This window comes from Typopeltis vanoorti, chromosome 9, assembly GCF_054136105.1.
Source record: "Typopeltis vanoorti isolate ZY-2024b chromosome 9, IOZ_Tvanoo_1.0, whole genome shotgun sequence".
Classification (NCBI taxonomy): domain Eukaryota; kingdom Metazoa; phylum Arthropoda; class Arachnida; order Uropygi; family Thelyphonidae; genus Typopeltis; species Typopeltis vanoorti.
In genome coordinates, this window is record NC_143557.1 from 118,712,012 (window position 1) to 118,739,778 (window position 27,767).

General features: G+C 33.3%; 1 long non-coding RNA gene across 1 annotated transcript in view; it reads left to right on the forward strand.

The window, feature by feature from the left end:
- Positions 1–27,767, forward strand: part of LOC150103467 (uncharacterized) — a 212,735-nt gene that overhangs the window by 146,061 nt on the left and 38,907 nt on the right. Inside the window, exon 4 of the long non-coding RNA XR_016548834.1 lies at positions 17,752–17,811. This is a non-coding gene — a long non-coding RNA (uncharacterized LOC150103467). The remainder of the gene's footprint in view (positions 1–17,751; positions 17,812–27,767) is intronic.

Sequence of the window (27,767 nt, forward strand, 5' to 3'; positions counted from 1 at the left end):
GTTTATATTTTCTTGAAGACCCATAAGAGATTATAGATCTTCAAGAAATCAATTTCCGAGATGTGTTTGCATTGTACAGCTATAGTAAATATTCGACAATTGATTATTTATATAATCAATTACAAGCATATGATGTTTGTCTGCATATTAAGATATCTTTCAAAAAAATAATAAAATTCATCAAGTTAACATTTTAGTTTATTTATTAGATTTGCAGGTCGATTATGTTAGCAAAACCCAACATGAAACAATGGCATGATGTCATCAAATGCCATTAGCTCACTTTTTCTGAACATTTTGGGTCAGTGGTCTGCTTTCGATTTAGTTAATTTTTGGCATCCAATAAATACGTTTTTTCCCCAGGAGTAAAGTCAGATTTCACCTCAATCCTCCCAAAAAGTTAACCATAGAATACACTATATTAATATGTACTAATATACTAGTTATCATTAGGAACGCGAGATGGCGGTAGTTGTCGTTGTGTTCTTCTATCGCTTTCTATCCACGTCGGCTAGATCGCACTCATCTTCAGATGATAACGAAGATGAAGACCAGCCCTCAACCAGTATCCAAAATTGTTAGGACTAAAGAGGTTCCTCTGTTTCTCTTTGATGTAGCTGATTTACTTAATACGCTTAGTTATGATACGTCGTTTGAAACAATTATATACTACAAGAATGTAAAAGAGGTGTGACCATTTGAGATGCACACTTTAGGGATAATAGTTGATAAAACTAAACCAATTAATGAAAAATAAAGTCACCCGTTAGTAATTTAATATAAATCAGTAAAAGAATGTACAGAAATAAGAAGAATGCAACAGAATAAATATTCCATTCTTCCTATTGAGAAGAATGAATCATCTTTATTATAAAAATTATAATTTATTATCCTAGCACATCGCTTAAAGAGGGAGGCTTTATTCAGTAATCTTCAGCTTCAACATGTCCTCCTCACAAGAAAAAACATAATGGGTACAAGTGTGTGTGTGTGTGGGGGGGGGGGGAGATGCTGTCGAGGTGTTGGTACCTCTTCTAATCCATCTGTGGAAAAAAAAAAAAAAAAAACTCGAAAAAATTCTCGATCCCTGCAGGCAAAGAGGTCACTTGCTCCATCTTTCTAAAAGATTGCGATGTCGATAATACGTCTTAATTGTCTCACTTCAGAAATGTAAGTCTGCCGCATATTGAAACATCTTTCACGATTCACAACAGTTTCTTCAAGAAGAATGGATCAATTATGCATGACTTTACTAGAGCACATGTGAAGTTTATTTTAGGAGTATTTCATCATATTCCCAAATTTCTATCCGCTCAAATACAGCAATTAGGGCGACTAATTTTGTCTCTGATGGGAAATGCTGCTTTGTTATTTAATTGCCAAAAATGAGACGTGATTTTCAATTTTATAATTAAAATGATGGCAAAAAAACTGATCTTGCATTGTAGTCTTCCATCAGCATTTGATAAACTTGAATTTAACTCATGGATGTAATTTTGTTTTGAAAATTTTGTGAACTGTTGCTCTAAGAATACCCAGTTCCAACGAAACCTGTCATACTGATTTTTGTCAAGTTTGTAGAAGCATGTTCTGCAGAGAGAGCACAGTTTCATCGTTTAGTCTCGTTCTTTTGATTCATGGAATCCGTCTCTTTACATTTCCCTTCATCCAGTTTGTAATTGAATTTCCAAGGGACGCTTTCTTGTAATTGAATCCTACATTTTCTTCTGACGGCCAATGCGGACTTCAGTTCAGGTAGCCAGAAAACCAAATTGACCTTTTCTTCAATGGAAGTCCTTCAGTGTAGTGCAGAGTTTATTACTTGGAAAATAAAAGAAAGAAATTAAACAAATAAATCATAAACATTTTATTTAAACCTTGAATACATTCCCTCTCGGTTGCATTTTACAGATGGTAATAATAATACTAACATTTTAAATTACTGTCATTTAAGTGTCTTTTTTCTGGCTGTTCCGAGTCATGAAGCAGAGTTTGAAACTGAAGTGAGACATCTTTTGCAAAAGGTTTGAACTTGCTTTACATTAAACAATATTGGAACACAATCCCAGTCTGTTATGATTTTTATTTGTGCTCTGAAGTCTGAATCTCCCGCTTCTTTCATTTTATGTTACATTTAAAAGCTACAAGCGTTAATTAGACATAAACAAGTGCCCACTTCTTTGGCTATGCGCTTGGTTTGTTTATAAGTGTTAAGCAGCCATGACACCACTTCACACGCGCGGTAGGAGAGCATAAATTCATTACTTTGCTGTGAAATATCAGAAAAGATAAAAAGCGGGCCCATTATTACTGCTACAAAGTTTAAAAAGTTAAGTTAATCTGCTGATCCAGTCAAAAACTCGGTCTATAACTTCTGGGATCAATGATTTCAAGAGAACTAAAAGATCATGTTAAAGATTCTTACTTTTGTTCATTAAAGTAATGTACTGGGATTTTCTATGAAAAACAAACATTTGATATCGTACTTAACTTAGAATCTCCCATAAGGTAAGACCATTGCTTCAGTCTTTAGATCTTTCATCATCTACTCCACCAACGCCACATTTGTCGTCCGTCAGTACCATGAGGTAGTGATGAACGGTGAACCATTTATATATGGTATGGACAGGAAGTGACGTCATCAGATGAAAGTATTTATGAAGTTGCCCATAAACTTCATCTGATTGAACAAAAGGAAATTAAATGCTCTTATCAAAAATGCATGGATCCCGTCTTCAGCATTAGAAATTATTAGTTCCAGAAACAAAATTTCCGTTTTAAAAAATGGAAATAAATTACTTGAAGCTTCATTAATAAATATGAAAAAGATAATTTTGAAAAGATGTTCGAGTCGATGTAATATTAAGGTACACGAACTATCTTTTGAAATATTTGTGAAAATTTTAAATTAACTGCCTTACTGCTGGGTATCGAAGGAAGAGTTACGAAACATTTTTGCGTTTTGTACTTAACAAGACAGAAAGATAACGACGAAGCATTATATGGTCAAGAAAATATAGCCTTGTGATACAATGGAACACCAGAAAAAAACAACAACGACTGAATCTTTGAACGAAAAAATATACTTAACATTTTGGAAATGTTAAGGATGACTATTGTAGACTACTTGACATATTATTTTAGTAACATATTTTAACTTTTGTTTTAAAATTAAATTAGTGTATTTATATAAAAAATCAACGAAAATTTTGCAAACATAAATAAAAAGTCATCAAAAAGTGATTACGTGACTCGTGATACATCAATTTGTTTTAATTTCCACGCGAGCCAATATACTAATTAAATTCTGGTGATTATGATATTAAATAGCTTTTTAATTGGCATTATATTACTTATTTTTATTACTTAATTGAGTACTACTAAATGGTGTTGGAAAGAGACTTTGAAATGAACCTTTCTAACCCACATCGGCAGAATGGTTAAGTCCACTTGCATCTACAAAGTCGAAAGACAAGAAAGGTGAAACCAACCGAACGAAAACACAAAAAAAGCTGTCATGCTACAGAGTCACAGATGTGTAAGCGCAACCCAATTTCCGGAAATGAATCAAACACTTTCCATTCTGTGCTCAATGAAATACTGCATTTGAATATGAAACATTTACATCAATCGTAAACGAATTGCAGTGTGCTTTCTGCCTATCTGAACACGGTGCATTTATAGTGAACACGTCATATAATTTGGCAAGAAACTGTGAAATTATGGCTGGAAATGTCACATAGTTGGCTTATATATTTTACCAAACCGAATAGATATTTGTCAAGTGATATTTTATGTATAAGAAATATTTTAGGCTACTGAATGCGCCAGAAATTAATGCTAAATATTCTCAAAAGTTATTGGACATCATTTAGCTGGTATGGATTAACCATTTAGCTCTTGACTTTTTAGTTCTTGACTTTCTGAATTTGGTCATTTCTGGAGATTTGCAGAAGACACATTTGTTTCAGCATGTACAGATACTTCGCATAGCTGGGCTTCTATTTTGTCTATTTTATGTAAAGAAAAATTTAAGTTTTATTGAGATGAAACCAGATAAAACATCGATCTTTAATAGAAATAATATTTTCAATAGATCTTGACTACAATAAAAAAAATTCTACCTTGGATACAAACGACATTAATTGTCAAGTAATTTGATTTAAAAAAAAAATACTATCTTCAATGAGGTTCCATAACCCATCGCTCACCGATAAAAATCGCCTTCAATCCTAGAACTTACGCAGACATTCATGTCCAAGATGGGATTCGACCTCAATAGCTTGCATGTTAGCGAGAGGTTAAGTTAACCCACTTGACCAACCAATCTGGCGATTTTCACTTTGACTCAATTTTCAAAATTTCAAAACTATTCCATTTTTTTAAAAAAAAATAATAAAACAGTACTGCAATACGGCAAATAATAATTTTGTTTTATAAAATTACAGTTATGCGTGAGAATCTTACCCACACAGGACTTAGTATTTGCACCGTATATTAATTTATAAATGAATTTTATCCCAGTGAGTATCGCTTTAGTTTTATGAAGGGTTTATAAGCCCTTGCTATGTGTTTTTGAAAGCTTACGTCACTTTACATATGACGTCATGCTGTTTTTTTTCACTCTAGTCCCAGTTTTGAAATTCGAAAGTTCTAGTAACCATAGTTTTATTTGCTGATGCGGTTAAAAAAATATACTGATAATATGATAGGCATTATCTTTCGGATTGCTATCGTTGAACCGTCACAAGTTTATCAAATTCCATCCATATTTATAAATAAATAAAAGCTTTCGTTTTCGCTCAAACGAGGTATTCAAAAAATTTAGCTGGCTACATACCAAGAGTTAAGCGAATTAATAAATTGGGAATTAATGGATGAGATACAGCATTAAGCAGAAGTTAAAATGAAAGAGAATACCAGCCAGCCTCAGCAGTAGAAAGCGCAGGGCAGAAGAGTGGAAGTTGGTAAGGAAAGCAAAATCGAAGAATGAGACGGGATTAGACGAACGATCTAAGAGCTATACGAGAGTTTTTTTTTCAGTATGTGGCAAGCAAAAGGAAGAATGACTATAGTAGAATGATTTTTGATGACGACGGATGGTAGGGAGGTGAGTGAAGCAAACGAAATAGTTGAATTATTCAGTGATCATTTTACAAGGGTATATTATACAGGCGAAGATATTACAGTAATAGATATGACAGGAATGAATCTATTGCGATAAATCTACGGACTCCATGGAGGTGCTCACATATAGTAATAATAATAATAATAATAATTACTGCCACTTTAAAAACGTCTAAAAATTTTGGCCTGCGTTAGATAGGGCTAAAACGGCCTCACCTATTCCCTATTGTGGAATAAAAGGAGTTAGCAGATTTATTTTATGACAGGGATTAATGTAATACTAGGAGTAGAGAAAGTTGAGGCACAGAGTATATTACATAATCTGATGTGTATTACTCGTTTATTACGAGCTCGTGTCAGCTATATAAGTCGTGTATTACGAGAATGTAGTAGAGAATTGATAGTGCTTTTGGCTAGACTATTTAATCTCGGCTCGGTTAGAATCCCAAGGGAATAATGGAAGGAGGGGAAAATAAGGGGTTCAAAGACAAAAGTGAAAAATTATTGCCCAATTAGCATTTCAAGAGTGGTGGTCAAAGTATTGGAGAAGTTGGTTAAAGACAAATTTCAAAAATGGGTGGATAGGAATGTGATACTATATGGAGGCAGCATGGCTTTGTTAAGTGTCATACTTTAGTAACTTACTTTTTATAATAAAGTTGACAACTAAGAGGCATAAAGATAATGTGTACTCGGTGGTACTGTTGGACTTCGCAAAGACGTTTGATAGTATATCGCATGGAATTCTGATATATAAATTACATAAAATGGGTATGGTCTTGAAGATGGTGATGTGGATAAGAGGGTGGTCGATGGAGAGATCCCAGACGGTAGTTCATTCAGGAGCAGAGTCACGTAGAAGGCCTGTGACTAGTCGTGTGCTACAGGGTTCTACACTTTGGCCACTGTTATTTCATTTGTACATTAATGATATAGGAAATGATCTGAGGGAAAATATTCAGTTGTTTGGAAATGATGCAAAATTAGATAGAGCAATATTCAATAAAGATGATGTTGATATTTTACAGGATAATTTAAATAGACTGGCGGTAAAGACAAAGGAGAACGAATGTCAATTTAATGTGGCAAAGTGTAAGCTTATGCATTTTGGAGTGAAAAGATTACCAGCTGTGTACCATATTGATGGAACTGTATTCCAGGAAATTGGTGTAGCCAGGGATTTGGAGGAATGCTGGTGGAAAGGGAGTTGAAGTTCAGAGGGCATATTGCAGAAGTAGCTAAAACAGAACATAGGATTACCTGCTTATCGAAGAACATCTTGACAAACAGAAGATAAGCAGGTTATTGTTCCGCTTTATAAGGCCTCATCTGGATTACTGTGCACAAATCTGGTCTCATGGGTTTCTTGGAGATGTAGAAGAGCTGGAATGGATTCATAGGCAAGTGATCAAGATGGTGGCAGGTTTGTGGGATGCTACATATGAGGATACTGAAGATTTGTGTGGGTCACAGAAGCTGATTGATAGGTGAATAAGGAAGGGATAATGATAGATACTTGTTCAGCATGAGTAATGTGAGGAAAACTAGGGGTCATCCATGGAAATTAAGTGTGTGGTTAGCAAGGGCATGAGGACTAGATTGTTTGAGGAATGGTGAATGAGTGGAATGGATTGCCAGTCAGTTGTGAGCGTCTTGTCGTTGAATAAGTTCAAAGCAAAATATGATAGGTATTGATGGTTAGTGTGATATCGTAGATCTTCTGCCATGAGTCTACAGACTTCATAAAAGGGCCTTTATGAAATAATAACGATGATGATAATAATAATAAATCAAAAAATAACACACTCAGATTATTAGAACTTTAGAAACGTCTAAATGTTTTGGTGAAAACATTTAGACGTTTTTATTTTATTTTATTTTTAGATTTTTCCCCCAAATTTTGAATCTCACAATTATTTATTTTTATTTAAACTATATTTATTTTAATTTTGATAAATAATTTAAACTTCAAATTCACATAAAAATAAAAATTAAATTTTGATTTAATTTAAAATTGATTTATATGAAAATAAGAAACATTACCTCTTAATACCATGGGAATGTACATTATCTTCCCATCGATTTCCAGAAAATTAGACTTCACCGTAATCTTTTCATGGAAATGTAGTATAAAATAGAAAGCATATCACTTCAATTTGTAAAACGGGCATGGACTTGAACAAGCACGGATGTTTATGATTATCTTTAGGTAGGCAGAGAAATTTTGTCTTCTGGTGTGAGTCTACTTCCCACCAGAAAGAAGTAGACTCACACCAGAAGGTTTGAAGTGGCTTGGAAACTTTCTACGTTTGGTCCTTAGAGTAAGGATTTCGAATCATGAAAAAATAAATAAAAAACACAAAAATATAAATATAAATGAAAGTAATAAAAATGGTAGTTTTTAGATTTGTAATCCTTCGTGGGTGGGATACTTATAAAATTAAAAAAAAAAACTATAGAAATTATTAATAAGATCGTCATCTCAGGTCAGTGGAAAAGTTGCTTGATGCTCTAATTTGTATATCTAGTCCTCTCTTAGTAAACATTATCACGTGTTGAAGACAGCTAACAATCCGAATAGAAAATGTTACTAAAGAAATGAATGAATTAATTTCAAATAACTAGCTATTGCACGAAGGAAGTGTTCCACATTAAGATGCATGCGATCGACAACTGTTCAGCAAAAAAAATATTGAAATAAGATGGAAATCATTCACCAGAAGTAACTGGCAGAATCTGTACTAGTGAAGGATAAAATACGCTAACCAGAAAAAAAAATAAAAAATAAAAAATCAATTTCTCATTTATTTCAAACGGTACAGAAAACATTAACGTGACACACAAAAAAATAACAACATATCGAACAATTCGTGCAGAAATGTTATTTTCTTTGCTTAACTAAATCTAGTAATAACGAGAAATACGTACACAAAATATATCCCGGCGATGTCAATACCAGAAAGTTTTCGCTTACGTATTTAAATTTTATAAATTATGATTTCAGAAAACTTTTCTGAAATGGTATCGCATTCAAGAGCCAGTTAAGCTTGAGGAAACTCAATTCCCCCCCTCCACAATCCCAACCATCATACTCATATTCAGGAGAAGCAGATCAGAAAACAAATTACACACAAAAAAGTATCAACAACTCGATTCCACTGTTCCAAAGAACTGATTGCATTTCAAATGAATCTGGCATTTGAATCTGAAGTACCGCAATGACTGGAAAGACTGCTTGATGCCATATGAATGAAATACGAAATATCGAAAGCCTGAAGACAAATAATTTCATAAAATAGGTGAGAGTACAATAATAAAAAATTAAAAAGTACAATTAACAAGATACGTTAAGGACACTCTTGATTGATTTTCTAATGAATACTTTTCTTAGTCCATTTCCAGAGTCGTGCTTTTGATTGCATGTCTTTATTTTTGGCAATTGCTCAATGGTAAATGACAGAAATAACACAAGGCACTTGAATCAAATGCAACTTTCACTACAAAATCAGTCATATATGTTTTAAATTTGGATTTATAATTTATATTACTACGCAGTCCACTTCGCAGTGATACTATCAGTGTAAAATTAGATCACTTACAACCAATGCCAAATGAAAAGCATACAGTTTCCATAAAATCTACAAACATTCGACAATGAAACAGAAGCATCCTGTCCGTCGGAATATTATTCAATTGCTTGGACCAGATACCATAATACCGTGCGTGCATTCTTAGTTGTCGTACTTACTACATGATTGATAGATTCTCCGGAGTGTAGGTATTGCAGAGAGAGAGAGAGAGCATTTCACCAACTTTCTTTTGAATGTGCGGAATGTCTTGCGTTTTTCATGCAAGCAGAATATGTTTAATAAAGCAAATCGATAATAAATGAATATTTACTTTGATTCAGTTTCTAGAGACCAAATATACCCTGCTTTCTTCTGAAGCCATTTCAAGTCTCTAATAAGCAAGATGGTAGTGATGTCATACTGGATAATGACCTCATCTAATAGTTAAAGATATTCACGATATCCATTTAGTCAACCACGCTTTTTTCCTGTTTTAATAATCATTAATGGAAACTTAATGAAAGATCTCAAACATCAATGCTACATGAAATACCAGTTTTTATATAAAAGGTTAACTTTTAAGTATAATTTCCATTTAAATGTAAATTCAAGTAAACACAATGCCAATTAGTCATGGATTCTACAACCATTAGTGTGTGGAAATGATACAAAAAATCCCCACTGGGGGGGGGGGGGGATCCATACCATGCATTGCAATGATCTTAATCTAAACAAATATCAAGCTTATTTTTGTGATCGATTTGAATATTAAAAAATAATAAATAAACTGTTAACTCGAGGGTAATGGGATCAGCGGCTGTTAATTGCGTGTGGTTTATGTCCGGTTTAAATCTGTTTCTCAAGATGAAAAACTCTACTTTCCAGGAATAAAAACCCTGCCAACCACCATTGAATGAGACTAGCTAACACCGTCAGCTGAAAAATACAGCGATTCTTCTTCTTCCTCCTAGACAGAGTTAGAAATCTGGAACTTAAATAAATTAAAAGATAGTCAAAGAAAATCTTAAAGCCGAAAACCAACTGGACGAAAAGAAAGGAACACCTAAAAAGAAGTAATGCAAAAGAGAAAGGGCTACAAGGGAATGACTGAAAAAATAAATTAAAAATGATGACAAAACCGTCTAGACGCAAGTAATTTGGGCGAAGCCGGTTAAGTTAAAAGTGAGTATGTTTAATAACTTAAATATTCTACTACTATGAGTAAAAATATTTCATGTGCGGTAAGATTATAAAGACAAACAAATTGTTATAATTAAAGATAATAATCACACTTATAAAGATAATTCTTAGCATCATCATCAGAAAATATAAATAAAAGATAAAATAAATTTTAATGACAACCTTTCGGTGCCAAAGTAGGGAACATTGCACTTGGTACAAATTTCGGAAAAACGAAGCTACATGCAACAGAAATGGATACAAACACACTTAGAGAGTTTTCCATATAATGACTTTCAAATTACTATCATTTTCTTCAAGCTTTCTTCATTCACTTGGGAAACAAGAAATCTAAAAAGTATAACGAACTGTATAGCAACTAATAAAAAATAGCTAACATAATAGAGTATTCCGAGGAGCATTAACAGAATCAAAACGTTATCAATTACAAAGAAAATTGAGATACCCGTAAGATAGTTTAAAATTAACGAAAGCAAAGAAAAATCTACGGGAATCTTTATTATTAATTACCCATATTTGCAAAGAATAGGGAAAAATAAAAGAAAGTGATGATATTGAAATAGAATGGAATAAGTTAAAAATCACATTAATACGTGCAACATAATGTCTTGATACAAAGAGTAAATGGAAGAGAAAAATGGAAATAAAAATCTGGGATGAGAATACTGCGTCTGGTCATCTTTGTAGATGATCAAATAATCACAGCAAGAAGTGAAGACGAACTTTAGAGATCAGTATTTTACTTGAGTACATTTGTTTAAAAAAATTCATGTTTACATTGTTCAAAAATTAAATTTATGAACAAAGTAATTGATTCAAATACCTTAGATGCTCTATACCATATACAAAAGAAGTTGACATTGATACCAAAATTTCGAATTCTCTAAAGAACACAAGGATGATCAATAACATTTCTAACGCAACATTTTCTCTACAGCATGGGCAATAATGCAGTATGGGTACAGAAATATGGGCAATAAAACAACAAAAGAAAAAGCATGTAACGAGAAATGAAAATTCTACGAAGTTGACAGAAGACTATACTCTCCGGGACAGAGAGTATAATTTAATTCAGTTTTTTTTTTTGAAAAAAAAAATGAATTAGACTCAGTAAGAGATAAAACATACAACTGCAGAAATAAACGGATCGAACATATTGCAAGAATGGATAATTTGAGACCCCTCTAAAGGACAAAGAAGTCAAGAAAGAACGACCAAGAAAAAGACAAAATGAAGAGTAGGCCACTGGGCCTAAATCCCTGAAAGGATGATGCATTAATATTGATTCCAAGATATTCTAAACTGCGATAGAAAATAGATCGAGTTTTTAAGCGCTTTTCTGCAATGAGACAAAGATGATTTGGGGCGCTTAGATCCAGAAGTTCTACGAGATCAATTTAATTTTGTATGCTGCTGGGGGGGGGGGGGAAGGAGTTTGAAGATGGGGAAATCAAAGAGCTGTATAACCGAAGCACTATATTCTGCAAACAGATGCTTAAGAAATGAAAAATATGATATTCATAAATATGGATATATTTATCTGCATTTTTATTTGTGTAACCATAAGTTTGGAAGTATAGTATGAAAGGTAGATTATATTTAAGAAATAGAGAGAGAGAAATTCCTTGTATGCTAGTATCTTCAAAATGAATCATGCGTGTCAACTAAATTCGCCTGCTTTCGTTCTTCTGAGATGTAAGCGTGTCATGTCTCAGTGCCAAGTGAAAACGTAAATAAAACAAAATAATTAAGTAATGTATTTCCGAATATAAACACACGTATTTAAATAAAAAACACCAACAAGAATTGCTTTGTAACTGTGCAGACAGCCGAAAACCAGTTCGGGATCAACTTCTCTGACAGGATATTGACAGAATCAAAAAGGAAAACTGCTTCACTAGTGGTTCTTTGTCAGCACACTGAGAAATGGCTGAGATTTCGTTTTTTGCACGGTACTTAGGTGTTATGGCCCAAACAGGGCAAAGGAAAGCAAATGTTCTTACGTTTTAATAATCACATTTTCGTATGATTTAAAATTTTTATATTAATATAATCCTTACATTCATTGGAAGTAAAGTAAAAATATCCAGTTCATTTTATTTGTAACATGGTCTTACTGTAGGATAGCAATACCTGTATTTAGGATGTTTTATTTATTACCCTGACATTATATTCAATTAAATATTCATGTTGCACTCTACAACACTAATTGAGGTATGCATTTATACTGTTAACAAATTATAAACTGGGATCCATAAAGAGCTAAACGAATAACATTACGACAGACGTTGCTGTATGTAAAATAGATTAACTTACCTAATAAAATTAAATGCAACAAACGCTTTAATCCATGTATTATTAATATATAATGCCTAAATGATTAATAATTTCTTATTATGACTTGATTATTTTTAAAGACTGCGTATTATAAATTACAAATGCGAAGTTACTTTTAGTAATGAATTCGTTCACAATAATAGCAAACGACAAAATTTATCGGAAGCAGATGAAAGAAGCGCCCTCTTTATTAATACCATTCTCATTTATACTTAAATAAATAAATGCTTCGTTATTTTACGTCTTGCCTAAATAAAATCTACGAATATATATAACATTTAAACAAAATTAAAGTAGGTAATTAAAATAAATTTTTAAAATATTTAATAGTAATATCACACTCCTTAAATGAATCGATTTATATATTTTATTTTTGCAATATCGTACACATGCATCATAACATAAAAAAAAGTTTGTATCGCCTAATACATTGACACAATGAATGTAGAAAGATTTTACATTCATCGCATCACACACAAAGGCTACATGGTTCGACGAATCAGTCACATTTCATGCTGGAAGAGTCAGGTCATGGAGGTATGCCAGGAAGGACAATGTACTGTTAAACCCTATATATCCGATTGCAAATGATGTGTTCTTGGATGACAACATTAGTTGTTACTGATCATCATTCTAGAAAGTGTTAAGAATGTTCTAAAAATATGACTAAGTGTTTCGATTCACGCTCCCCATCCTAAGACAAAATCATCCACGGGATTGTTAATCTTGTAGAAAACGTGGAATTTATGGGTTGCTCTCGGACAACAGAGACATTATAAAATTCATTCACAGTTTTGCGATGAATTGTAGAAAGGAATGGAGAGGAATCCTTGCAGAGTAATTTAGAAAACTTACTGGGCCCTTGTTGCATGCGTATATCGACAATCTTAAAGGTTTTAGCTTATATGCCTCGTGATATTCAGGAAAATCGTATTACCAGTGCTGAGACTGTATTTAAAACAAACATTAACAGTTGAAAATAACTAATAAAATAAGGATAAAAGGAAAGTTAACTATTCATAAATTCTAATATCTATATAAACGTATTTCTATCTATACAGTAATAAAATGCAAATTTTGTTACACTGCCATTGTCAAGCATAAATGTATTACATGAACAGTTTACATTTACAATGGTGAACTATATTTTGAAGAAAATAGTTCTAATTTTTACATAGATAAAGTAAAGATTCGTGAACAAAGGCAGAGTATTTGTGGAATATGGTGCTTATATTTCCTTCTAGTTTTATAATTATTTTTAAAGTAGCAAATGTCAAATAGAGGACATGGTACGGATTTTATGAACTTTAATTAAAATGTATATTTATAGTCATTCCAAAATTTTTGAATGAATATGAAACTACAAGCTCCACGTTTTTGCGCAATCTCGTGACATGAGTTTAGCAGAAGAAAAAATTATAGCTTTGATTTTTAGTTATCATCGCTTAGACAGATGTTTTCCTAACACTTTTCCCAGCTAGATGTTTTAAGTTAGTCTCTTTTTTAAAAACGAAATGCGGATATTTGGTATTTGGCAGCGTAGCACAGAAAAATTCAACTTAATACGGAATCGTATTAAGTTGAATTTTTAATACGTAACAAAATACGGAATCTTTTTTTTTTTTTCATTCAAAATGTGGAATTAAAATCGGTATCAGAGAATAAGGATTGGGATGTTTAAGAGTTGTTAGTTCTGGTTGGAATTTCCTAATTGATTCATTTCTTTGTTAATTAAGAAATTATAAATAGGTTGCTTGAATCTGTAAAATTTTCCAATGAGAGAACATTTATCAGAGCGTGAACAGCCAAATTCCTTATAGACATACCGTCTACAACGCTCTGTCGAGCATTCACCTTCTTACTATTATCGTTTTCCCATTCCCCGTAACAACATCGTGTTCAATTACATGGAAAATACAATGTCTTAACTCCCATTTGGAAACTGATAAAGGGTCGATGAGCAGTCGTCTGGATTTGGAAATTGAAGAACGTCAGACTTATATTTATTGAATCTATATCGCTGCAAACGAATCTTTCTTCTGTTTGCTAATTAGCAGAGCATAATTAGTCTAGAAAAAGTAATAATGGTTGTGTCCTCAGTAGTATTGCGGTGAAATCCGTTGCACTTTCTCTCATTATATTCCCTGACTCGGAAAACGATACCAAGAAGCTTTTTGAAATGGTTCAAAGAAAATATTGACGCATTGATGGAAGAGCAGGATGTCTTATGTATCAGTGGCTAGTTCCAAGGAAATATCAGAACCACTGTTCGCACATAATATTACCAGTTATCGAGAGGATAATAATGGCCTTTCATTATATTACAGGAACGTAAACTGAAACTGTGAAGTCTGTCAAGATACTGTGACATCCCAAGTCTCGTCACTTTAGGCTATCATCTGAACTAATGTGTGAGATAAGCGTGAATCAATTGATTTTTTTTTTTTTTGTGTCATTCTTATTATACCAGCTGCGGTAAGTGGAATAATACTGTGGAGAATATTAAGTCGTGGTTTAACGCTGATATTTACAATGCATATGAATGATATTTAAGATCATATAAATCCTAAAGTAGATAAGATTAACTGTCTTATTATCGATTAGTTAGGTTTATAATTTTATTGATAACCAAGTTACTTAGCCAGCAAGCAAGTCAATGCTTCTTTTTAAGATAATAATAACGCATCAATCCATCGCACAAAATCAGACTCATTTGAGGAATTTTTTTTTTTTTTTTAAGACGAGAGTTTAATCATTAGAATTCAATCCACTTAATTAATCCGCATTAAGTTGGGGTTAAAGAACTTATGCGTTTCTTTCTAACATAAATGATTTCGTTTTAGGTTACAGCTGGAGATTTAAAGACTATTGTGTTCAGAATTGGGGATTCAGTTCCATCAGAGTACAGTACTTTCAAAAATGGTCGTTTTCGGGATTTCATATAATGTTGCATACACAAACCCCCGACAACCAATAATTCAGAACTAGATTTAATAATTATCTGGTCCTCCAAATGACTTTACTACTAATCAAACTTGCTCCTGAACATGTATAGCCTAGCACGAGTTGTACATCTTTGTTGCTCACTCATGCTATTGTGTATGTCAGGGTTTGATTGATGGCGTAAACAAATTTCACTTGTCAAAGTGGACGTCCTTGTTCACAGCAGGAAAAGCTGAAGTTAATATTCAATCTACTTTTCTAAAGTCACATTACACTTCAGCCAATCATCATTACGATACAGAACAAAGGTTATCCCCATGTAAATAAAGAAATTCCGATTAAGTGACAAATCAACGTGCATGTTTATTATTAGTCATATACAATCGAAATGATTATTGAAGTCAAAAAGGATTTGGCAAGTGACTAATAATAAATATTATTATCCCAAATATAAATATAAATATTTATTATAAGTAAAAATATGATTATCACAAAGAAGATTATTTTATTTTATTTTTTATTTTGGCTAGATGGGTTAAGCAAGCTTGCTTTTCATATTTCCCGTTGTCTGTTGAAGAAAATGTATGGATGGGGTAATATAGAGCTATAATTATGATCATGGCAGGAGGATAACAGCAATAGCCGAGCCTCATTAAAACTTCATTGGCTACAGCATTGCCATCCATTACCCCCTGGGTACCCATTTTAGTCGCCTCGCACGTCATGCACGGGCTACAGTGGGGCTATTTTTAAGTAAAGATTAAGAATTAATCTTTCTAAAATTAACCTTTCTAAAAATTAAGACAATTTCCCGGACCACTCCCTACGAGCGGCCGAAAGATCGTCCAACTCAGCGTTGGTTCCACTCAGTGACGGCCACTCCCACCACTGAGCAGAACCGCTCATATTACAGGGAAAAACTTCCACCGGCAAGGCCACGACGGAGAACACCCAGAGACTCAAAATGCTCTCTCAGGGAAAACTCCCCGAAATCTAAGCCACCCTCGCCGGGAGCAAAATTCCGGAAGAAACCTAAGAGAGCGAAACTCTCGAAACTCTGCGTCCCATGTTAGTCGCCTCTTACGACATACATAGGCTACAGTGGGACTGATATGTAAATAAAGCCCTTTCTAAAAATTAAGACACTGTCCCGGACCACTCCCTACGAGCGGCCGAAAGATAGTCCAACTCAGCGTTGGTTCCACTCAGTGATGGATCCCCCCACCACTGAGCAAAACTGCTCATATTCCAGGGAAAGGCATCCACCGACAAAGCCCCTCACGTTCCCGCCGGAGAACACCCTCCCCTGAGACTCAACATCCTCTTTCAGGGCAAAATCCCCGAAATCTAAGCTCCCCCCCCCCACCCACCAGGAGCAAAATTCCGGAAGAAACCTAAGAGAGCGAAACTCTCAAAACTCTGCGTCCCATCTTAGTCGCCTCTTACGCCATGCACGGGTTACAGTAGCTCTATTCTTACCCAGGCCACCACACGGGTATTACAAAGAAGAGTCCTTAAAAGGACTATCTTAAAAGGGCGAAGCAAGAATGCTTTTCATATTCCCGGTTATCTGTAGAGGACAGTGAAAGGATAAGGTGTTATTGAGCCATATAAAGCTCTGGTCATGGCAGATGGGTAGCAGCAATAGCCGAGCCTCAGTTAGAACTTCATTGGCTACAGCATTGTTATCCATTACCCTCCCTGGGTACCCATTTTACTTGCCTCGTACGACATGCATGAGCTATATTGGTGCTATTCTTATCCTGGCAACCACGCGGGGACACCCACAAAGAAGAAGGTTTGGCTAAGAATTCTTATTTTCAATGATTTGATATAAGTGGTGTTGTTAGTTAGTAACAAAAACTTAATATTTATTGAAAAAAATTAACAAATTTAAATAAAATTTTAAACAAATTATCAATTATAATAATTTATTATTAACTAATTTTCTTAATTTTATAAAATTAATCAACAGTTAATTGAGAGTCTACAAAACTTCATAATCAAGCAGCCTTATCACCAGATAAAGTAGCACTTGACATTTTATTTTTTACTTTGAAGAATTAGGGTGTTTTATTAGAATGCGGAACAGAAAAACAACTTTGTATAAAGTAACTGTTCGCCGATTTTCTGGAATAGTCCTCGAAAGAACAGTCTTCTGGGTCTATTTTTGTTTCTGATTTTGTTACTAGACGTTTGGTTTTATTTCTGCTTCCGGATTGTATTCGTCATCACCAGCTATTACAGCAGTTAAAACAACCGCTTGCATATTTTATAAAGCATTCAGTAAGAAACTAGGAGCAAATGCGAGTTTCTTACTGCTATAAGCTGTTATAGCAGTAACTATTATACAGTGATCAATTAAATATAAATGTAAATAATTAAAATAATACATAAATATAAATAGATTAAATAAATACATATAAATAAAATACATATATATAAATAGATTAAATAAATAAATATAAATAAAATAAATAAAATACATAAATATAAAGAAAATAAATAAATAAATATAAATAAAATAAATATAAAATCAATAGCAGACGGTAATTCTTTTAACCCATCTTTTTAGAATCGGAAGGAAATGGGTCTGTACCTCAACGAGGTTGAGTACATTTCCACGGCTTGTCAGGTAAGATACACTGTTCGTAATCAATACTTGTTTTTATGGGCTCGTGCGGTTCTATGGTAAAATTTCTTCAGTTTCAGGATTAAAATTCTCACTTTTCTCAGAAAAAAAAAACTTACTTGCCTGGGTCAGTAGCCTTAAGTTGCTTCTGTTGAATTACAAAAATAATTCATTCCACTCATTTATTATTTAAATCTATTTAAGAAAAAAACGATTTCAAATCTATTGATTTAAAATCGTTAAATCAATTTTAAATCAACAGATTTAAAATCATTAAATATAACTAAAAACGATCTATTTTAGATGCAGTAAAACAATGATATACTCCCATGCAATCTCTACAAAATAAATATTTTTAATCAATTTTCAAAAAAATAACTCAATAAAATTAAAATATACTTTATACAAATATTTGATAAAGAAAGTGAATTTAATAAATAAAATAAATATAAAACCAGAATATAAAATTTGATAACAGTTAGAAGAATTATAAAAGTAGAATAACTTAAAGGTACACCCATATTTAAATTATATTTTAAATTAAGTAGTGATGAGAACTTTATAAATGGATGCTGTGGCAATCACCTATGCCTCTCGAAAACTCCAGGACAATGATGGCAACAATATACCCTTGGAGGGTAATGGATGGCAATGCTGTAGCTAATGAAGTTCTAACTGAGGCTCGGCTATTGCTGTTACCCTCCTGCCATGATCAGAGCTTTAATAGCTCAATAACACCTTATCCCTACACCGTCCTCTACAGATAACGGGGAAGATGAAAAGCATTCTTGCTTCGCCCCTTTAAGCCAGTCCTTATAAGGACTATAAGGACCTATGCCTCTCCGGCCTGGAGCCACACCTCTAATGCTAACATCATCAAAATACAGCGAGTGCAGAACAAGTGCCTGAGAATGATTTTCAACGCCCCGTGGTATGTTAGAAACATTCAACTCCACAGAGACACAAATATTCCCTATATTTTCTTTTTTCTACGATCCTTAGCCACCAAGTTTTTCCTAAAGACGTCCACACATCCCAACCATTTGGTTCAACAAGCTACAGCATACGATCCAACGGACATATTCAAATATAGAAGACCAAAAGCTATATTGGCCTCCTTTAGTGATGCATAATCTCCATGCCCATCCAGGGCGAGCAATCTGCTCATTAATTTTACCTTCACTGCAACCACAACAGATAGCGGGGAATATGAAAAGCATCTTGCTTCACCCCTAAAGACATAAATGTCAATTGTCAGTCAGTTATTGCCAATGACGATTAGGAAATCCAATACCCTTGGAGGTAATGGATGGCAATGCTTAGCTAATGAAGTTTTAACTGAGGCTCGGCTATTGCTGTTACCCTCCTGCCATGATCAGAGCTTAATAATAGCTCAATAACACCTTATCCCTACACAGTCCTCTACAGATAACGGGGAAGATGAAAAGCATTCTTGCTTCGCCCCTTTAAGCCAGTCCTTATAAGGACTATAAGGTATCTGCCAATATATAACGTGATCACAACTTATGGTGACGTGAGATTATGTCCATAGCTGGAATTCGAATAATAAATAAATATAAGTAGATAAATTAACAATAATAATTAAATATAAATAGATAAATTAACAATAATAATTAAATATAAATAGATAAATTAATAATAATTAAATAAATAAAAATATAAATAGATAAATTAATAATAATATTTAAATAAATAATAACAAATCAATCAATAACAAATAATTAGAATAAATAAAATTAATTAAATAAATAATAACAAATCAATCAATAACAAATAATTAGAATAAATAAAATTAATTAAATAAATAATAACAAATCAATCAATAACAAATAATTAGAATAAATAAAATTAATTAAATAAATAAACAAAACCAAAACGTAGAATTATAAAAAAAAATCATTCTTTTTACAATTTTGCCTGTTTTCTTTTTCTTTTTTTTTCAATATATAAATATTTTTCGGTACTTGTTTTTATAGATATTAACGTGACTAATATTTTTTTAAAACTTTATTTAAAGATACAAATCATTCCTCAAAAGTATATTTCAGTATAATACTTTTTATTAATTTTTTTTGCTATGAGAATACTTTATTATCTCATTGTGCAATATTGTTAGTAATTCTAAATGCATACTTGCACTAAAATCTGAAGTCTTGAGAAGTATTTCACAATAACGTTTTTTAATGAAAAAATAGGTTATATATGATAGCGTTTCTCATCAATACTGAAGTTATTCTCAGCCATATTTTCTTCTGGAAGCTGATTCAAACGTCACGTCACCTAGCTAAAAAACATAACTGACCTTTTCATCAGTTGAAATGATTCAGTATAGTATAGGGTTTATTACCCGTAAAATTAAAGGAAGAAACCAAAAGGAAACGACCATTAATAATTTTATTTAAAAGCTCATCAATTTCGTCTTTGTTTCCTTTTGCACATTAAAAATTTAAACTGCACAAAGATTTTAGAGACATTCAAGTTCAGCAAATGTTGTCGGAAGAAGACTATCATGCAAGATCAGCTATCTGTCGTCATTTTAATCATAAAGTTGAAAATAACGCCTATTGTTTGGCAATTTATTGTTTAGTGATGAAGCAATATTTCACATCAGAGCAAAGTTGAGCACTATAATTGATAAATTTCAGGAACAGAATACCAATAAGAAATTTGGGAATATAAAAGAGATTCTAAAGTGAATGTATGGTGTGCTCTAGGAAAATCACGCATCATTGCTCCATTTTTTTCTTCTCCTTTTTGAAGGAACTGTTGGGAATAGTGAGGTCTATTTGAACATGCTGCAGAATTACCTTATTGTTGAAGTGTGGCATCCGGCATTGCAATCCTTCAGTAAGATGGAATACCTTTCCACTTCGCCCTCGGAGTTTGATCATTTTTTAATGATTTTTTTTTTTTTCGCGATAGAGGGATCCGAAGAAAAGCCATCCTTGCATTTCGCTTGCCACATCTGTTCTGTGGAGAGGACAGACATGCTAGAACTGAAACTAACTCAACAAAACCTTGCTAGGATAACAAAATGTGATCAGTACATGATGGTGGATTTATAGATGATAAACCCGAGTTAACAGAGTTTTACCAAAAGGCTTTGCCGATATCCTCTTAGAGCGTTTTTGAAAAAGGCTTCGAAAATCTCCATGGTCATGAACGGTATCTGAACCTTGATCTCTTGAATTCCTTTAGCATTCAGTTGAATCAAGATTAAGTGAATGCAGTGCATTGAGGAACTGTTTAGAGAGAAACCTTTAATTAGCAACTGTCCTCTTTAAAGAATTTTTGGCACTTGTATGGAATTTTCACGGAGTGTCTTATAAGTAGATTAAAAGGATTTCTTCGAGTACCATAACAGCAAGTGGGCACGTCACTATCAGACTACCATTAGACAAATTCTCCTTTCTTTTTGTTTGATGCTAGCAAAGAAAATTATTAGATTCACCACAAAAGTGCTCCGCCTCCTTCTTAGTTCATCATCACTCATGTCTTCCTCTTCGCCTCTTCACAAAGCTCGTGGCTCGGCAACGGCGTCTGCTGTCTGTTCCAGCATAACTTTCTCTACAATGCGGGCCTCTTGATCGACCAGCTGCTTCCAAATGGGGTCTGGAGAGAAGCGTGCCACACGCGCGGCCAAATGAAGCAATGCCTTTACTACCTGAACGCTGTATTCAGCGAGAGAACAAGCTTCGCGAGCCTCCCCCTGCATCGCTGGTAGACTTACAAAGGTCACTGCCTCCAGAACGAGATTGGCAACTGTCTGCCTGAAGTTCGACTAGCTCATCAATGCATTCAAAAGTCCTCGCATTTTTCCTTCCTGCTGAGGAACGCTCTTTATGGCACGTGGATGTTCTTGTTAAATGGTAAACCTGTCGCGTATTTGCAAGTCAACTACGGTTAATTCCTGAGACGTCTCGTAACACAAGATTTTCTCCACTATTCTATCAAAAAGCATGAAGAATTCCCAATTTAAATGATTAATTCAGAACATTTTAACAACCAATAAAAATATATATACGAATTATTAATAATATAAAATGGTGTTTTAAATTTTATTATTACTTTTAAGCAGTTTTTAAAATTATTACATTATTTTAAATGAAAAAGAACAGAAATATATAATACATTCTTATTTTTAACGGATGTTAAAAATAGAATTAAATGAATTCAATGACGATCGTCTAATTTTCATGATCGTGAAATCGCAGTACTTTACGAATAATAACATATTTTATATTTTATATTTTTTACGTTTTCGTTTTTCTTTTTTTTTCCGTTTAAAAACTGCTTGTAGAGACAGTTATATTTCTATTGGCCAGGACTGCTCACTTCCACCTTTTTCATGTTTGCCTTTCGAAAAGCTTGAATAAAGAACCTTCCATGCAACTTTAGGCAAATAGCCAAGTTGCATGTGGCTAATCTAGGTTAGATGACTAATGAGCGAATTGGAGGAAACCTGAAATGGATTCTCTTGTTTGTTGTAGTTCAACTGGTCTAGATAAGTTAGTTCGCGGAAAACCAAATCCAATAGATACAAATCCTTTGAGATTTCAAGCGAAGTTGACAAAATGCTGTAAATCAAATAAAGGATTATGCAGTCCTTAAATAATTATTAAATTATGTATAATTAACTGTTTAGTTAAAATTAATTAATATTAAAGAATATAATTGTATTTCATATTAAAGCGTATAATTGAATTCACATTAAAATTAAATTATAATATATAATTAAAACGCATAACGAAATTAATTTCGGATAATATAAAAATTAAATTTTATTTAATTATAAAAATGAATTTTTTATAATTTTTGTAAAGAACTCACAACTATTGTTATAACCATTACTCTTTGTAGTGAAGGGATTAGGAAAACTCCATTTCTAGAGAATAACTGTTGAATATTAACAGGTGGCAAAGATGAACACATGCAAAGAGTAAAATAAAAAGGAAGGAAAAATAAACATACTGCAATTTATTGTAATTGGTCACAAATCAATTAAGGACGGCAAAACAAATAAATCAGTTATAGACGCATCATATTTCATGAAATCTGCAATGCTAATCAACAATCCACGATTGTGCTAAGGAATGGTTAAATTTTTTTAACTCGAATGGTTAAAAATTGCTATGATTTGGATCTGTTCTATAAACCTTGTTTATTTATTTATTTATAATAATTTATTTGTTATAATTTTTGAAATGTGTGTTAGGATCTAGTTCAGATCTTTTGTTTTTGACACAAGTTTTTCTTGCAAAATGCGAAGTCTCCTAAACACACACACACACACACACACACACACACACACACACACACACACACACACACACACACACACACACACACACACACACACACACACACACACACACACACACACACACACACAGTACTTTCATTCATTCTGAACGACGATAGGACTAAATTTATTCTTCGCTTCTAGTATCTGTGCTGTAAGGTATGCAAACGCTCAAGACATTTTCTCCAATCGGTTCTCCAAGGTTCGATCACGTTTTCCGCCTGCAACATCGCTGGCACAATTGAGACATATTTTGCAGGAAGAATAGTGAATAGTCCCAAATTCCATTATCTTATGTACATGACTTGTATCAGTCTATTCCAAGTCGAAATCCTTACGTTTTAACAGCCCGAGGTTGGTCTACAATTTATTAATGAAAAAATCTCCAAAAAAATTATAGGTGTTTCCATTATTTTGATAATCCTCTGTATGAGCGAGTCTACATTTAAATTCAGTGGCTTTTGTTTATTTATCTTTTATATAACTCCAACACACTAGAGACGGAAAGCGTACACCAAATCAATGCCTTGTGTGAGCAGAAGTCAAGAGGAAAAGTACACTTTTTATATATTTTTGTTGTTGTTGTTGTTGTTGTTGAACCCGAGGTTGTAATCTTTAAAGAATACTTCATTGGGAAGGCTGTTCCACAGAACCGAAGTAGATGAAAGCAGCAGATTCGTTGAGTCAATAATTCAACTGTAAACGGAAGTTGGACAGGTCTTAATTGTGGAAATAGACCTCCTATGGAAAGTAGATGAAGAGGGACTGTGTCAGAAAAGAGGTCGTCAATTAGCCAAACTGATCTTGTCTGAACAGCATCAAGAATTTTGTAGAGGTGTTAGGTACACCATCCCAAATGTGACAGCAGGATTTCAAGATTGGAAAGATTTAGGATTTGTACAAAGTAGATGGACAGGGAAAGTAACCTCTTGAACAAAAGAAAAATATCGAGATTATTTATCATTTAGAAGCTAAGGATGCTATACAAGTGATGCATTTGTTCCAGCAAAGGCTAGAGTAAAATTTTTGTCTTCACTCTAAGAAGATAAAAATCTTCTCTTGACTGTCAAATTGAGCATTATGAAGGTAAGGAGAGGAGAAAACTACGGTATATTTTCATTAAAAAAAAGTTGATTGTGTTTTGGAAGCATTGAGTGACTAGGTTATTATCACCTCATTGTATGGATAGTGTGAACAGTAAAGTTTAGAGCACTTATCGTAGATGATTTTGAAGTTTCCGTATATTGCAAGGTTTTTCGTATGAGTAGGATGAGTGGAGAAGGTTTATGGTCTGTGTGTGAGAGAGAGGGTCGTTTATGTATAAAATGAAGAGGTAGGTGTAAGTACTTAATTACCTTACCTTTTTGTTTTGATTTTTTCCCCTTTTATTAAATTATTGGTATTACAAAATTACACCTCCTCTATGATAAGACGAATTTGAATGTACTTCTTATTGTAATTTTTGATAAGAAATTTTCTTAGATAAATATGGATGAATCATCTCAGTTTATTATTGTATGTTCCAGCATACAAAGCAACTGGGCGTATGAAAAACAAAATAAGTACATACCATAACGCTTAATCTCATAGCCATTTTAGGAAAGCTAAATATGTGTTTATCGAGACAGATATTCTGGTTCTGAGTGGGAGTTGTCTACATTGTCTACAAAGTGACTAAATGAGATGCCATAGGTTCTTCGATTTCCATCCAATTTTATCGTAACGAACTTGTACAATATTGAAACAGTCCTCAGTATGTAAAGAGTTATTGGGCTCTTTTACGTACTCTGAAATAATCAAATAAATTAACTGTAGTTGAATATAGGCTAGGCTATGATAGCTATGTCAGCTTAGCTATGATAAAAGCATTATATCGGAGAAATTTGTACATACAGATAACTTGAGATATTTACTTTTTTTACACAAATAAGTCCTTATAAGGACTGGCTTAAAGGGGCGAAGCAAGAATGCTTTTCATCTTCCCCGTTATCTGTACAGGACAGTGTAGGGATAAGGTGTTATTGGACTATTAAAGCTCTGATCATGGCAGGAGGGTAACAGCAATAGACGAGCCTCAATTAGAACTCCATTGGCTACAGCATTGCCATCCATTACCCTACAAGGGGATTGGATTGAATGAATCAATCCTACACAACTTTGTATATGAAAAAAAAGTGTATTTTTGTGTTCTCAAAATATTTATATTATAAGTTATAAGATATTTAAAGATAAAACAAATAATGAGATGAAATAATTTGTTTTAAGATATAAATCTCAATAAATAATAGTTTTAAGATAGAAATCGCGATATAAAATAAAAAATAAAATAAAACAAAAAATATAATAAAATAAAAAAAAATTACAAAAAAATAAAAACTCAAACAATATTCATTTGTGCACTGTTTTGATTCAATTTATGATTATTTGTTTATTTTTGTTGCTAAGATACGAATTTATTATTATTATTCCTGACACCTCCAAGGAGTCCGAAGACTCATGGCGGGAGGACACCTACAACTGTCTCACCCACTACACCGAACCACTACTACGAATCATCTCCATCAACGCCATCTACCGCCCACCTCCACCACTACCACAACTAGTATGTTTTGTCTGTAAATTGCGTGTGTTCTGAAGGGCCGATTTGTCTGTATGCGAGATGAAAAACCCGAGTTTCAGGGAGAAAAAACCCTGCTACCTCCGTATGAGATCGGCTAACTCACCTTCGATTGAAATTGACCAGATAAAGAATCCTCCAATTAAAATGTGTAATGTTTGTAATTGATTTCTTCCGTTGCGTTTCATTTCGATGTTTACCGGATATGGAACAAAAATTTGAACTTTTTAATTAACAAGGTCACTTTACAAGGATCTCTTTAGCACCGTCGGAAATCTCTTCCCTCGTGACATAACTGAATCTTTAAACAATGTCTGACAGTTCACCTAGAAGGAAACCTGAATCTGGTTTGATCAAATGCTTGCCATATCATCTGTTATTTATTCATATTTTTTTATCTTCAGAGTCATAAAATACGGGATATATTACATAATAGTGAAACACTTCTTTCAAATACAGATATTGAAAATAAAGATATAATGTCATTTAATGAGCTATTCAACTATATTGCATCTTTATTTTTAAAATTGAAACTTTAGAAATTTAAGAAATAAAATTAAATTTACAAAGTTTTATAAGATATATACCATACACCAGTTATTTATACAAATATTTAATATTAATAATAATTAAAACTAAGAAATTTAAGAAATAAAATTAAATTTATAAAGTTTTATAAGATATATACCATACACCAGTTATTTATACAAATATTTAATATTAATAATAATTAAAACTAAAAGAAAGAGGTATATCATTTTAGTCCTTTTTAGTACTTCCAGGGTAACAAATGGCAATGCTATAGTCAATGAAGCTTTAACTGAGGCTCAGCTATTGCCGTTACCCAGCCATGACTAGAGCTTTTTAGCTCAATAACACTCCATCCACACAGATTTTCTTCATTCAGATGACGGTATAAAGAGTCAAGGACTCAGTCCATCTCCCAGTTCTTATAAGAACTATAAGAACTGGGTTTGTTTAGCCAATTTCACAGTACCAACCAACAAATTCATAGACTAATAGAATTCATTATCACAAGTTATAATTGGCATCAATACACCGGAGCAGTTTTTCTTGATTTAGAAAAGGCGTTCGACAAATTATGGCACTTTGGACTGCTATACAAGTTGATTTTGGCTGGCATTCCATTAGATCTAGTCCAAATCATAAAGTCATTTCTTAGTGACAGACGAATGCAAGTCAAACTAAATGCTATATTATCTACCCAGCGACGCATCTTGGCAGGAGTTCCTCAAGGGTCCCTTCTGGCACCGATACTTTTCGCGATTTACATGGCGGACATTCCGCACAATCCAATGTCATCCATTATTGCTCTATACGCAGACGACACAGCTATACTAGCCAGATCTATTAAACCACATCTTGTCACCAAGAAACTGCAAGAAAACCTGCAGAGATTAGAGCACTGGTTCTCGGAATGGAGACTGCAAGTAAACCCTCAGAAGAGTATCGCCATGCTCTTCACTAAAAACACAACATCCCCCAAAGATGACATCTTCCTATTTAATACCAAGATTCCCTGGAAACCAGAAGCTAAATATCTGGGTGTACTGCTGGACAGAAAACTAACTTTCAGTTCACATATAAAAGCCTCATGTTCGAAAGCATCAAGAGTCATTGCACAGCTTTACCCTCTTATCAATAGGAATAGCAAGCTGGATAAAAATAAAACTGCTCCTTTATCAATTGATGATTCGACCCATTATTACTTATGCTTCCCCAGCCTGGAGTCACACCTTAAGTACAAATATCCTCAAACTACAGAAAGTGCAAAAGAAATGTCTCCGCATGATCTTGAATGCACCATGGTATGTCAGAAATGTCCAACTCCACCGGGATACAAATATCCCCTACATCTACTCTTTCCTGCAGTCTTCAGCAGTAAAGTTCTTCTCAGTATCCTCTTCACATCCAAATGAATTAGTGCAACAAGCAGCCAATTATAATGAAACAGACTTCTCGAAATACAGGAAACCGAAGGCCATCCTACTTCCAAAT